The sequence below is a fragment of the Gossypium hirsutum genome, chromosome A04, assembly GCF_007990345.1.
Source record: "Gossypium hirsutum isolate 1008001.06 chromosome A04, Gossypium_hirsutum_v2.1, whole genome shotgun sequence".
Classification (NCBI taxonomy): Eukaryota; Viridiplantae; Streptophyta; class Magnoliopsida; order Malvales; family Malvaceae; genus Gossypium; species Gossypium hirsutum.
The window spans coordinates 26,273,060-26,285,304 of NC_053427.1; the positions used below are offsets into that span (position 1 = coordinate 26,273,060).

The 12,245-nt window shown below is 36.5% G+C and overlaps 2 non-coding genes across 2 annotated transcripts; one reads left to right on the forward strand and one right to left on the reverse strand.

The window, feature by feature from the left end:
* The first annotated feature begins 8,169 nt into the window (after nt 1-8,169).
* Nucleotides 8,170-8,276, forward strand: LOC121228503 (small nucleolar RNA R71). The gene has a single exon (XR_005926079.1). It is a non-coding gene; the product is annotated as a small nucleolar RNA R71 (small nucleolar RNA).
* Nucleotides 8,277-11,602: 3,326 nt separating this feature from the next.
* Nucleotides 11,603-11,710, reverse strand: LOC121228328 (small nucleolar RNA R71). The gene has a single exon (XR_005925904.1). It is a non-coding gene; the product is annotated as a small nucleolar RNA R71 (small nucleolar RNA).
* Between the last annotated feature and the right edge of the window lie 535 nt (nt 11,711-12,245).

The window sequence follows — 12,245 nt, forward strand, 5'->3', positions numbered from 1 at the left end:
GTTACATTCGTAATCAGGTGTGTAAACACAGCCTAATTGCAAGTCGGAAAAAGCTAGCAAATGTGACTATTATCGCTACACGGGTGTACGCTCGCTTGTGTGGTAAATCGAACGCATAAACGTGGGCGTTTGATCATAGAGGCCACCATGAGCGATTTCATGGGCTTAGGCCGTTTTGGGCCATGTTGGGCAGAAATGGATCGTGTGGGCCCCACAGGCTCGTGGGCCCAACACGGGTAGACCACACGGACGTGTGGAGGTTAATGGGCCAGGCTGTGTAGTTCACACTACCTAGGCCATTTTTGGGCTTTGTGGGCCACACGGTCCTACATTATGAGCCTTGGGCCCATTTTCACTGTTTGACTGTTAAGGTTGCATGGGTCGCCCGAGACGACTGTAGACCTACTTTTGGGTCAGTAAGCATACTTAGACCCCAAAATTGATAAATGACTGATATGCCCCTATGAGGTAAAAAGACTAGTATGCTCTTATGGGATGTATGACTGTATTGAGCATGCCATTTTATTTATGCTGCATACATGCATGATATTATGATATGTTGCATGGGAATGGGTTATTATGATTGGAAGAAGTGTATTGTACTGGCAGCTCTGCTGCAATTTCTGTTTAGTGCCGCAACCGGTGCTTTTTTTGGTGTATAAGAATGGGTGGGTTAATTTTATCCCCACATGGTGTGTAGGGTTGGACGGAGTGGTGTGTAGAGGCCGGTTGGGTAGGATTTCTGATTGCATATCTGTACTATGACTGCTACTGAATTGGGCTAAGGCCACACTGATTCTGATACTGTAATAGGCTAAGGCCCTAACTGAAATTAATCTGTTACGGAAGTGGGCTTAGGCCCAGATTGTAAATGGCTACAGTATGACTGACTGTTGTTAAGGGATTACACACTAAGTTTTCGTAAACTCACCCTTTTGTTTTCTGTGTAGGTAATCCTTAGGCGGATCGATGTTGCAAGGGACTCAAAGGTGGCCACACAACCGCATTAGCTTCCATTTTTAACTTTTCTTTTTTAAGTAATTTCATTTCAATATTTGTTTGTAATAATGCCTTTTTAAGTTTTTATTTTAATTTGGGATCTATTACTTTGATTTATATCTGTTAGTAGTAGGTCGCTGGTTTTCAAGAAAATAAACGTTTTTCCAAAACACCACGTTTACACAACATATTTTTGAGAGCTTCTACAACAAACATTGTTTTAAAGTGTAATAACAATCTAATATGATTGACATTTTGCTAAAACGACTTGAGTCTTAACAATGAACAAGATGTCCTAAATTTTTGTTAAGATCACAAAGAGGTTTTATGATACGATCCGCCTCGGGGTGAGTCGAGTCGTATGTAAGTTTGCCCGATTGTCTACGAAGAAGTATCGTTCGGTTTGTTCAAAGGATGTTTTAATTAAATAATTGCGAAAGTTATGTAAAAAAAAGGTTCAAAGATGGGTTTATGGATATGAAGTTTTTGTAGGTTCGGTTATAGAAAAAAAAATAAAAGATGGAGATAAATATAGTAAAAAATGAATGTGAAGTGAATTGATGATTCGATTATGATGAAACGAAACGATGGAACGGAATGGAATGAAAATGATCTCAAAAACAAACACGAACCAATATTAGAAAATATTGACCCAAATGTTTATAAGTTTTCAAGGTGGTCGGATGGAAAATATGAGAACCTGTAGGGTAGAATTATTGAAATAACCCTGTTGGATAGAATTACCGAAATACCCTTATATGGTAGAAATACTGAAATACCCCTGTAGGGTAGAATTACCGAGATACCCTCGTGGGGTAAAATTACCATTTTGCCCCTAGGGTGTTAAATGACTGTTTTGCCCTTGTGGGCAAGTGACTGACTTGGATTGTGTGGTTGACGGATTTGATTGTGAATATATGTTGGTGACATGAATAACTTGACTGTGATTGTTTGATTCAAATATGGGCATGACATTCTGCATACATGACATGTTGCATGGGTTGGGATTTTGTACGGAGGAAGATTTGATCTGTTAAGGTCGCACGGGTCGCCCGAGACGACTGTGGACTGATCGATGGCTGTGTGTCGATCATGTTACCGAAGGCTGTGTGCCGTTATTGTGGGCTTCGTGCCGATTATAGACCCGTTATCGATTGCTCTGTGCCATCCTAAATATGGCTTTGTGCCATCATGACTACGGCTTCGTGCCAAGCGTATTTACCTGTGGCTATGTGCCTAACATATTTGTTGACGACTCTGTATCGATCATATTTACTGAAGGCTGTGTGTCAGTTATATTACCTCACTGATGGCTATGTGCCGAAGTTAATACAGTTATAGATGGCTTTGTGCCACGTATTCTGTTAAGTGGCTTTGCCACATTATCTGATTCTGATGGCTCTGTCACAATATTCTATTTCTGGTGGCTATGCCACAAATATCTATTCTGGTGGCTCTACCACAATATCTGTATCTGGTGACTCTGTCACAATATCTGTTCTGGCAGCCATGCTGCAAATTCTATGGTGTGTAGCGGATGGGTTGGTCGAGTTGTTTCCCTACATGGTGTAAGGTTGGTACGGGGGTGTATACGGCTGGATTGGATTGGGATTGCATTCACATTCTAATTCTGATTCTGTTACTTGATACTGATTCTGATTCTGTCACATAATTCTGATTCTGATTATGATTCTGTCACCTGATTCTGATTCTGATTCTGATTCTCATTTTGATTCTAGTTCTGATAATGTTTCTTATTTTGTAATGGGCTAAAACCCATCTGGTACTGTCTGTTAAAATGGGCAAGGCCCAATTGATACTGAAACTATAAGTAGGGCTGAGGCCAGACTTTTAATTCTTTTATATGACTGACTGTTCCTTTTATACAGTAGGGGATCTCACACTGAGTTTTCGTAAACTCACCCCGTTTATTAACCTTTTAGGTAATTTCCAGCCTTAGACCGATCGGAGCTACGAGGGGCTCGGAGGAAGCCACACACACTGTTTATGCTACAGTTTTGATTATTACTTTTAAATGTTTTTATGTGGGCTGTAGTAAATCCGTTGGAATTTTCTGGATTTCAAATTTGGAATTTTATTTATTATTGTTATAATTGATTGTATTAGAACACGATTTTCCAAAGCAACTACTATTGTTCAAAACATCACGTATCCGCAATCATTTTTAAATTAAGCTTCCGCAATTGCCAAGGTTTTTAGAAAATTGTTAAGAATGTTATTCAGCTGAGGTTTTCTAACAAGGTTTAAAAAGGGTATAAGTTTTTAATTATTAAGAAGGGTTTTTAATGGAACCATGGTTTTTGAAAAACACTTCAATGTGACACGCCAGATTCGAGCCAAACTTCCAGGCCGGGTTTGGGGTGTTACACTAGCAATCTGATATCTTTTTTGAATCCATCTTCAAATCTTTTGCACTTAACTTTCGTTGAAACACATTCTCGGGCATATTTACTGAGCCTCATGAATTCTTGTTCATATTTGTCATAGACCAACGGCCTTGTTTTAATTCTAGGAACTCTTTGCACTTCTGATCAATGAACCTCTGGCTGATATATTTCTTTCTGAACTCAGATTGAAAGAAATACCATGTAACACATTCTTTTAGTACCACTGATGTCAAAGTATTCCACCATTGATACGTAGTGTCTCTCAACAAAGATAGAGAAATTTAATGCACTCTTTGGGTGTACACGACAACTCATTAAATACTCTGATTTTATTTTCAAGCCAGAATTCAGCTCTCTCAAGATCATCGTTAACGGTAGCTTTAAACTCTTTAGCCCCATGCTTACGAATTTTATTAACTGGCTACTTGTTCAATCGTGTAAAATCAATAACTTGAGGAACTACGGGGATTGGTTGAGGAATTGGCAGTGGTGGAGGTTGTTGAGTAGCCAGATTTGTCTGGACATATTGAGTGAACCACTCGTTCATCATTTTGAAAAAGGCTTCTTTAGCTCACCTCCGTGACTACTCGACACGGGTCTAGATTCAAAAGGCGTTGTCTCTTGGGGGACGCTGGCGTATTACTCTCAACATCATCTACTGCAGCTCATTCGGGATCCATTACTATATGAAAACATAGATTATAACGTCAGTAATCATCACACTATCACAGGTTATATATGGCATGTATAGCTAGACTCTCACACAGGCTACATTAGTCATAGAATCGACTAAATATAGCCCTGATACCAATAAATGTAACACCCTCACTCGTATTCAACGTCAGAATAGGGTTACAAGCATTACCGGACTTACAAAACAATTAAACATCCATTTAGCATACATTTTCTCAATTCAAGCATTCATCATTCAATCTCAATCAATTTGTCTCTTATACGAGCCTATGAAGCCCTAAACATGCTTTGGGAGTGGTTCACAACTAAACCAAAAACTCAAGAAACTTTCATGAAACTTTGAAAATTTTTCTCCAAAACAGGGGACATACGCTCGTATGACTAAGCCGTGTGTCTCACATGGCCAATAGACATGCCCGTGTCACAGGCCGTGTGGACATTCGAAATGAGAGCACATGACAGTGTCCCAGCATGTGCCCTACCCTGTGTAACTCGCTGACTTGGGTCACACGACCAACACACACGCCCATGTGGCTAGCCCGTGTGACCTAAAAATGGCCATACATGCCCGTGTACCAGGCTATGTGCTAGGCTATGCCAATCCTTTAGGGTATACTGACTTATGTCACATGGCCAAGTCACACGCCCGTGTGTAAGGCCGTGTGGAGCATACTGACTTGGTTTCAAATTCAACACCAAGGGACACACAGCCGTGTAACATGACTGTGTGACACACACAGTTGAGACACACGCCCGTATGGACAAAAATAGGCTATTTACCAAGCCATTTTGCCACCCATTTTGCACATACCTATACAAGCTTAAATAGTTCCATTTCAAGACACAAATAGCAACCAAATATAATCAACCAATATTCAATTCATACCATTTCATTATCATCGATACAAATCACAAATAAGCCACCATTTTCCATCTATTTACATGCCGAATTCATATATACAATTCAATTTACTAAATCATTCCAAACATGTATTATCATTCACCAATTCACAAGCACATAACTTCCAAAATTATCAGCTTTTTTAGCAATCAAATTACATAATATCATTAAGCATTATAAATTCAACCTCAGTCACATGATATAGGTCAATTACCAAACTCAAAACAGAACCATTTACACATTTATAAACGTCATCAAATTCATCATCGTAAGCCAACTCAAATGGCCAAAATACATGTTCATCAAACATACCAAAATGAATCAAGCCTATACATGCCATATACCATATTTACACAACTTTAAAAATACCAAAATAAATGTCTGATAGTGCAATGAAGTTCCTGACGATCCCCTAATTTGAGCTAGCTTCAAAATCCTATAAAACATAGAAAGATAAACAAAGTAAGCTATAAAGCTTAGTAAATTCATCTGTAAATATGAAATAATCTCATCATTCATTAAAATTTCTAAATAGATAACATAAATTTCTCAACTTCCATTAGTTCATTATACGAATAGTTTTTCGTACATACCTATACCAATACTTATCTATTTCTCACCAATTCACTTATCAAATCACTCCAAGTTTATAAATACTTACGGTACGAGTACATCGATTTTTCGATGCCATAGTCCAACTATGATCTTACACATACATTGCCATGGCCCTGCCGTGGTCTTACATTCACATGCCATAACCAGGTTATGGTTTTATTATCCAATTTGCCATAGCCCAGCTATGGTCTTATTTAGTAATTCTTCTTACTTAAATTGTACATTTAATTAAAATCTTCCAAATTTAACCAATAAGATAAATACAATCAAAATACCATCCATCAATTAAATAAATACACAGTTAAGCTAAATTATACGAACTTACCTCATGTACGAAAATGACAAAATTTGACTGACTATTCAATTACTTTGTTTTTTTCCCCAATCCAAGTCCGAATTCCTCTTTTCTTGATCTATAAGTAACCAAAATCAACTTATTTATTCTTCTAATTATTTAATTCAATCCAAAATATGCATTTGAGCTATTTTACCATTAGCCCCTAAACTTTCATATTTTTACAATTTAGTCCTTATTACACAAAATCACAAATCCATGAAATTCAAGACTAACCCATGCTAGCTGAATTACCATTATATCCCTATCAACCCATATTTTCCATTTATTTCACATTTTAACCACAAAGTTTCAACATTTCTCAATTTAATCCCTATTTTGCATTTTCACTAAAAATCACTTGACAAAACTTGTATATCTATCAACAAGCATTCATAATCTATCAAGAAACTTCAAAATACACATGTATTCATCAATGGCATCATTCAAAATCTTTAACAGTTTTGCAAAATAGTCCCTGGGCTAACTAGTACTAGATGCAACGATCACAAAAACATAGAAGTCATTAAAAACCAGGATCAAAATCACTTACAAGAATGGATGATATCTAGCCAAAATTTGAAGCTAATTTCTTGGATTTTCCTCTTTAATATTCGGTTAAGAAGATGAGTAATAAATTAAATGGCCTTTTTGTTTTATGAATTATCATTTAAACTGTTTAACTACTAAATTAACCTTTATTAATGTTCACGAATATCACTTATTACTAGTCCATAATTTTCCACTTACTAATAATGGTGTAATTACAACATAAGGACCTTAACTTTAAGGTCATATAGCTATTAGATACTTTTAGCTAATAGAACTCAAGTTTTACGCTTTATGCGATTTAGTTCTTTTTATTAAATCGACCAATCAAACGATAAAATTCCTTGACGAAATTTTTGCTCAAACATATTATCATTTTGTAGACATTTAAATAATAATAAAATAATTATTTTGACCTCAAATTTTTGGTCTTGAAACCACTATTTTGGTTAACTAAAAAAAATGGGCTGTTACACCTTTGTCAGGGCCAACGTCTCAAATTCTCCAAGTCTTCATTTTTTAGACAGTATATCCTTCATGAATTTGATGTAGTTGGCCATTTGTTCAAGTGCTTCAACTAATGAGATGTTGATATGAAGTTGCTTGAGTACGTCTAGGAACTTCTTGAATTGAATTTCTTGCTTCTGCTTCTAAAGTCTTTGAGGGTAGGATGGTGGAGGCTTCTTTACTAGAACTTGTTGATTCGTCTTCTGTGGCAATTTTACATCTAACGAAGTTGTTAGTTTATTAGAATTAGCTAGTTTAGAAGTTACCTTATCAGATTTTGCAAATTGAGGTTATGGTGACTCTGGAATTTCAACACTCGGTTGAACTTCCTCTGAGCCTTAAGCATTAGCTAGCTCCTTTTCAACTTCGACGATGTTGGGCTCTAATATCTTTTTGCTCCTTAATGTCAACGCTTTACAATGATCATTCCTTGGATTTCTCGAATTTTCCATATCACTAGGTAAACCATATTGTGGTCAGTTTCTGAGTTTAGTTGCAAGCTGGCCAATTTAATTCTCCAAATTCCTTAGAATGGCTCATTTTTTTCCATGTATGCCTTCAATAGGTTCTCTAAGCTATTGGACAGTTTAGCTTGGGTTGGTTTCTAAACTTGTTAAAGCAAACCAGGTGGCTGGGTCAGTTTAGGTTGGGCGTAAGTGTTACTAGTTCCAGCCCCTTGGTTACTCTAGGAAAAATTCGGGTGGTTTCGCCATGATGGGCTATAGAATTGGATTGCAGTCCTTGCCTTCCTCGATTTTGGTTCTAGTTACCAATGTAATACATAGATTCTGGGTTCGATGGACATTCTTCAAACAAATGTCCTTCCCCACAATAGATACAGGCTGCATTTTCAAATTGATTCGGTGGCTGTGCTGCAAAACTATTGAACCCATTAGTGGTAAAATTTTTAAGCATTGAGGATATTGAGGATACCTGAGATGCGAGTGAAGTAAAAGCGTACTTCATATATTCTAGTGACTCATCTTCCTAACACTGCTTGATTGGTTGGCCATTGATAATTATTGCTGGCAATCCTCTTAATGATTTCATAGGACTCATTATAAGACTTCGAAAGGAGAGCACCACTAGTAGAACCGTCCACTACCATCCTTGTGTGGGCATTGAGACCATTATAAAATGGCTCAAGTTGGATGCAATGTGGGATTTCGTGATGAGGGTACTTCCGTAATAATTCCTTGTACCTTTCCCATGCCTCATATAAGGACTCATCATCCATTTGTTGGAAAGCAGTGATCTCGTTCCTCAACTTAGCATTCTTGCTAGGCGGGAAATACTTCATGAGGAATCTTTCTGCTAACTCTTGCCATGTGGAAATTGAATTTGGTGGCAATGAGTTCAACCAAGCTTGAGCTCTGTCCCTTAGGAAATATGGGAATAGCTTCAATCGTAATGCATATTCGGGTGCTTCGACTAACTTGAAAGAATTGCTCACCTCCATAAACAGTCTTAAGTGAAGATAAGGATCTTCAGTAGGCATTCCACTGAATTGGCCCACCGTCTGAAGCATCTAGAACATGAATGGCTTTAGCTCAAATTGTTGTGCCTCGATTTAGGGTCTCCTAATACCCGCATTAAGATCATGAAACACTGGCATGACATACTATCTTAGAGCTATATCCCTATCATCAGCAACAAGGATAGGATTTTGAGCAAGGTTTGCTCTGTTTCCTTGATTCAAATTTTCAAGGTTCATCTCTTTGGTCCTTCTCTGGGTTGCTTATCTTCTTCACTGTCAAAAAATTCGTTCAATTTTAGGGCTTATAGGGAGTAAATCGATAATTCGGTCAATGCTCATAAACACCTGAAACAATCACAGAAAAATTCATTAAGTTAAAATTGAACAGAAAAATAAACCAAAATGCAAAACTAACAAATACAAAAATAATGACTTTTTAAAACAGTCCCCGACAACGGCGCCAAAAACTTGGAATGACGGAAATGTACAAGTGTACACAATCGCAACAAGGTATAAAGTGACAAGTAAATGTCAAGTTATCGTACCCACAAGGACTGTGAAAAGAATTATTTATGAATGCAATTTTAAAAACACTTTGGTGAAGAAAAATATTTTGATTTGAGGAGGTGACTAAAAACTAGTATTTTAACTAAGTACAATAAATAAAAATAAAACAAAAGTTCCAATGCATGATTTCAAAAGATGATTTTAATTATGATGACATAATTGTGTTAGATTAATTACATTTCTTAACTTAGAATTATTAAAATCATGTTTAAGTTGTTACGAATAAATTCACGGCAACTCGATAATTTGCTAACTTATGAACATACTTACTTACCAAAAATTCATTTATCTCTTAACTATATCTCTATGTCAATTCAACCAATTAAAAAAAATTTAATAAGAAATTGTGTTAATGCACATACATACTTATGAAATTAAAATAATCTCTCGTACATATCTCTTTGCCAATTTAAACAATTAGTTCAATCTCATAAGCACATAAAAGATTACGTGAGGTAACAATGTATTTCTACCTTAAAAAAATTTAATCACAATAATCTTTGATAAACCATAATTTATACATATTTTTATCCCATGCTTAGCATAATTTTTGATGAATTATCCTTAGAATTGGTGAATTCGATGCTCCTAATCCTTTAATTTCATGTTTTATACTTAGGAGAGCATAGGAGAGTAAAAAGAGTGGGAAACAGGCCAAAAATGGAGAAAATGAGTCAACATGGGAAATCAACACGGCCTGGACTTCCTCACATTGGTAGTTCACATGCCCATGACCCTTCAACAGACTCGAACACAATTTGAAGCAATCGCACATGGGCGTGTCACACTGGCGTGTCCTTGTCGAGCCCAAATCTAGTCCTATTCAGAAAAGGCCATTCTTGAGGGTTTTGAAGCATTCTAAAGCCTATATAAAGACCCCAAGAGGTACCTAAAAGACACACGGAGTAGGAGGCAAGGAATTACTCGAAGAAAGCCGATTGATTCATCTCAGAAGCTAGATTCACCTTCAAGACTGAAGATCTCCCTTCAATTCCCTTTAAGAGTTCTTGGGTTTTCTTTATGTTTTGTTATCATTATTCTTTTGATATGTTTTCTTTCATAAATATGAATTAAACCCCCTAAATACCTAAGGGGAATGAAACCTAAGACGGATCTTGTTATTATTATCTAAATTATATGACTTGTTCTTAATTATGAGTTCTTAATTCTTGCTTTAATATTTCAGGATATTGATTCAATTATTGATGTGCTTATTCAGAGGAGAAAAAGTCCCTATCTAAGAGTATATCTAACATAATTAAGCGGAGTTGGTTGCACGTCTAGAGATAGGGTGACTTAATTTTGCCGGATTAAGGTGAAACCTAATAAGGGAATCCATAGATCGAGTTAATGGAACACTAGGGGTTTTAATTAGAAAGATATTTCAATTAATCAACCTAGGGTTAGATGTTGTTAGTCTCGAGAGAGATAATAATATAACTTAGGGATTTTTACGGATCAAGTTAAGTGAATAAATCGTCTGATTCAAAGTCAATAACAAGTGAAGTCTAGGTGGATTTTTCCCTTAGGTATTGTCCAAATCATTCAGTTTTCCCAAAAGTTATTTCCCCAATTTACTTTCTGTGCATTCTTAGTTTAGTAATTAGTTTAGATAAAACAAACCCCTTTTATTTTTAGGCTAGATAATAAAAAGAAAGTTAATACTAGTAGTTTTAGTTCCTTTGGGTTTGACATCTCGGTCTTGCCATAAGCTATACTACTATTCGATAAAGTGTGCTTGCCTTTGTCATGATAATAGTTAGTTTTCAGAACAGACATTCATAAATTATAAAACCTATCACAATTCACATCACATCAAGATTTTTGGCGCTGTTGGCAGGGAACTAAGATATTAGGAACACTTAATTTTTATTACTTTACCCATTTATTTTATTGGAATTTAAATTTAAATTTGATTTTGATTTTTTTTACTAAATTTTCTTTTTCCTTCTGGCAAGTTTTTATTGTTTATGACTAGAAGAAACCTGTCAGGACCATTACTTTTTGACAGTGAGATTGATCGCACAGCTCGCAAAAGCTGAAGAGAAATAAGGCGAAGCCTAAGGTACACAGAGAAAGAGCAAGAGGACGATATTTCCACCAGAACCGAGGAGATGGCTGAAAATCAAGAAAATTTGTTACCTCCTGCGATTGTTCTTGATCTAGTAAATCAGAATCCTGCTCCACACACTATGTATGATTATGCTAAACTTACTTTAATAGGAACTGAGTCAAGTATAGTTAGGCCGGTTGTTGCTGCAAATAATTTTGAACTGAAACCTAACATAATTCAAATGATACAACAGTTTGTTCAGTTTGATGGTTTGTAGGACGAGGACCCAAACACTCATTTGGCAAATTTTTTGGAATTCTGCGACACTTTTAAAATCAATGGCATTTCTGATGATGCCATTCACCTTCGGTTATTTCCCTTTTTGTTGAGGAACAAAGCTAAACAGTGGTTGAACTCGTTACCACGAGGGTCAATCACTACTTGGGAACAAATGACCGAAAAATTCTTACTTAAATATTTTCCACCGGCTAAAACTGCTAAGTTGAGGAATGATATCTCTTCTTTTTTTACAGATGAATTTAGAAACACTCTATGATGCATGGGAGAGATACAAGGATCTTTTGAGAAGGTGCCCTCAGCATAGGTTACCAGTCTGGCTACAGGTTTAAACTTTTTACAATGGCCTGAATCCTTCGACTAGACAGATGATTGATGCAGCTGCTGGTGGAACTATCAATAATAAGACCCCTGAGGAAGCTTATGAATTTATAAAAGAGATGTCAATAAATAATTATCAGTGGCAAGTCATGAGGACAAAGCCAAAAAAAGTAGCCAGCATTTTTAACATCGATTCGGTCACCACGCTCTCTAATCAGGTAGAAATTTTGAGTAGAAAAATTGATGGTTTACTTGGTTCTTCACAGGTTCACCCAGTAATGCAATGCAATGCAAGTGGAGGAGGACGAGCAATTCAGAATACCCACCTTATGGCCACAACATGGAAAACGAGCAATTAAATTATATGGGTAATAATCCTTGACCTCAAAATAATTCTTATAGTAACACTTACAATGCAGGATGGAGGAGCCACCCAAATTTCTCATGGGGAGGCCAAGGGAATCAGAGACCACAACCACCTCCAGGCTTCCAACAACAACCTTACCAGTAAGAGAAAAAGCTGA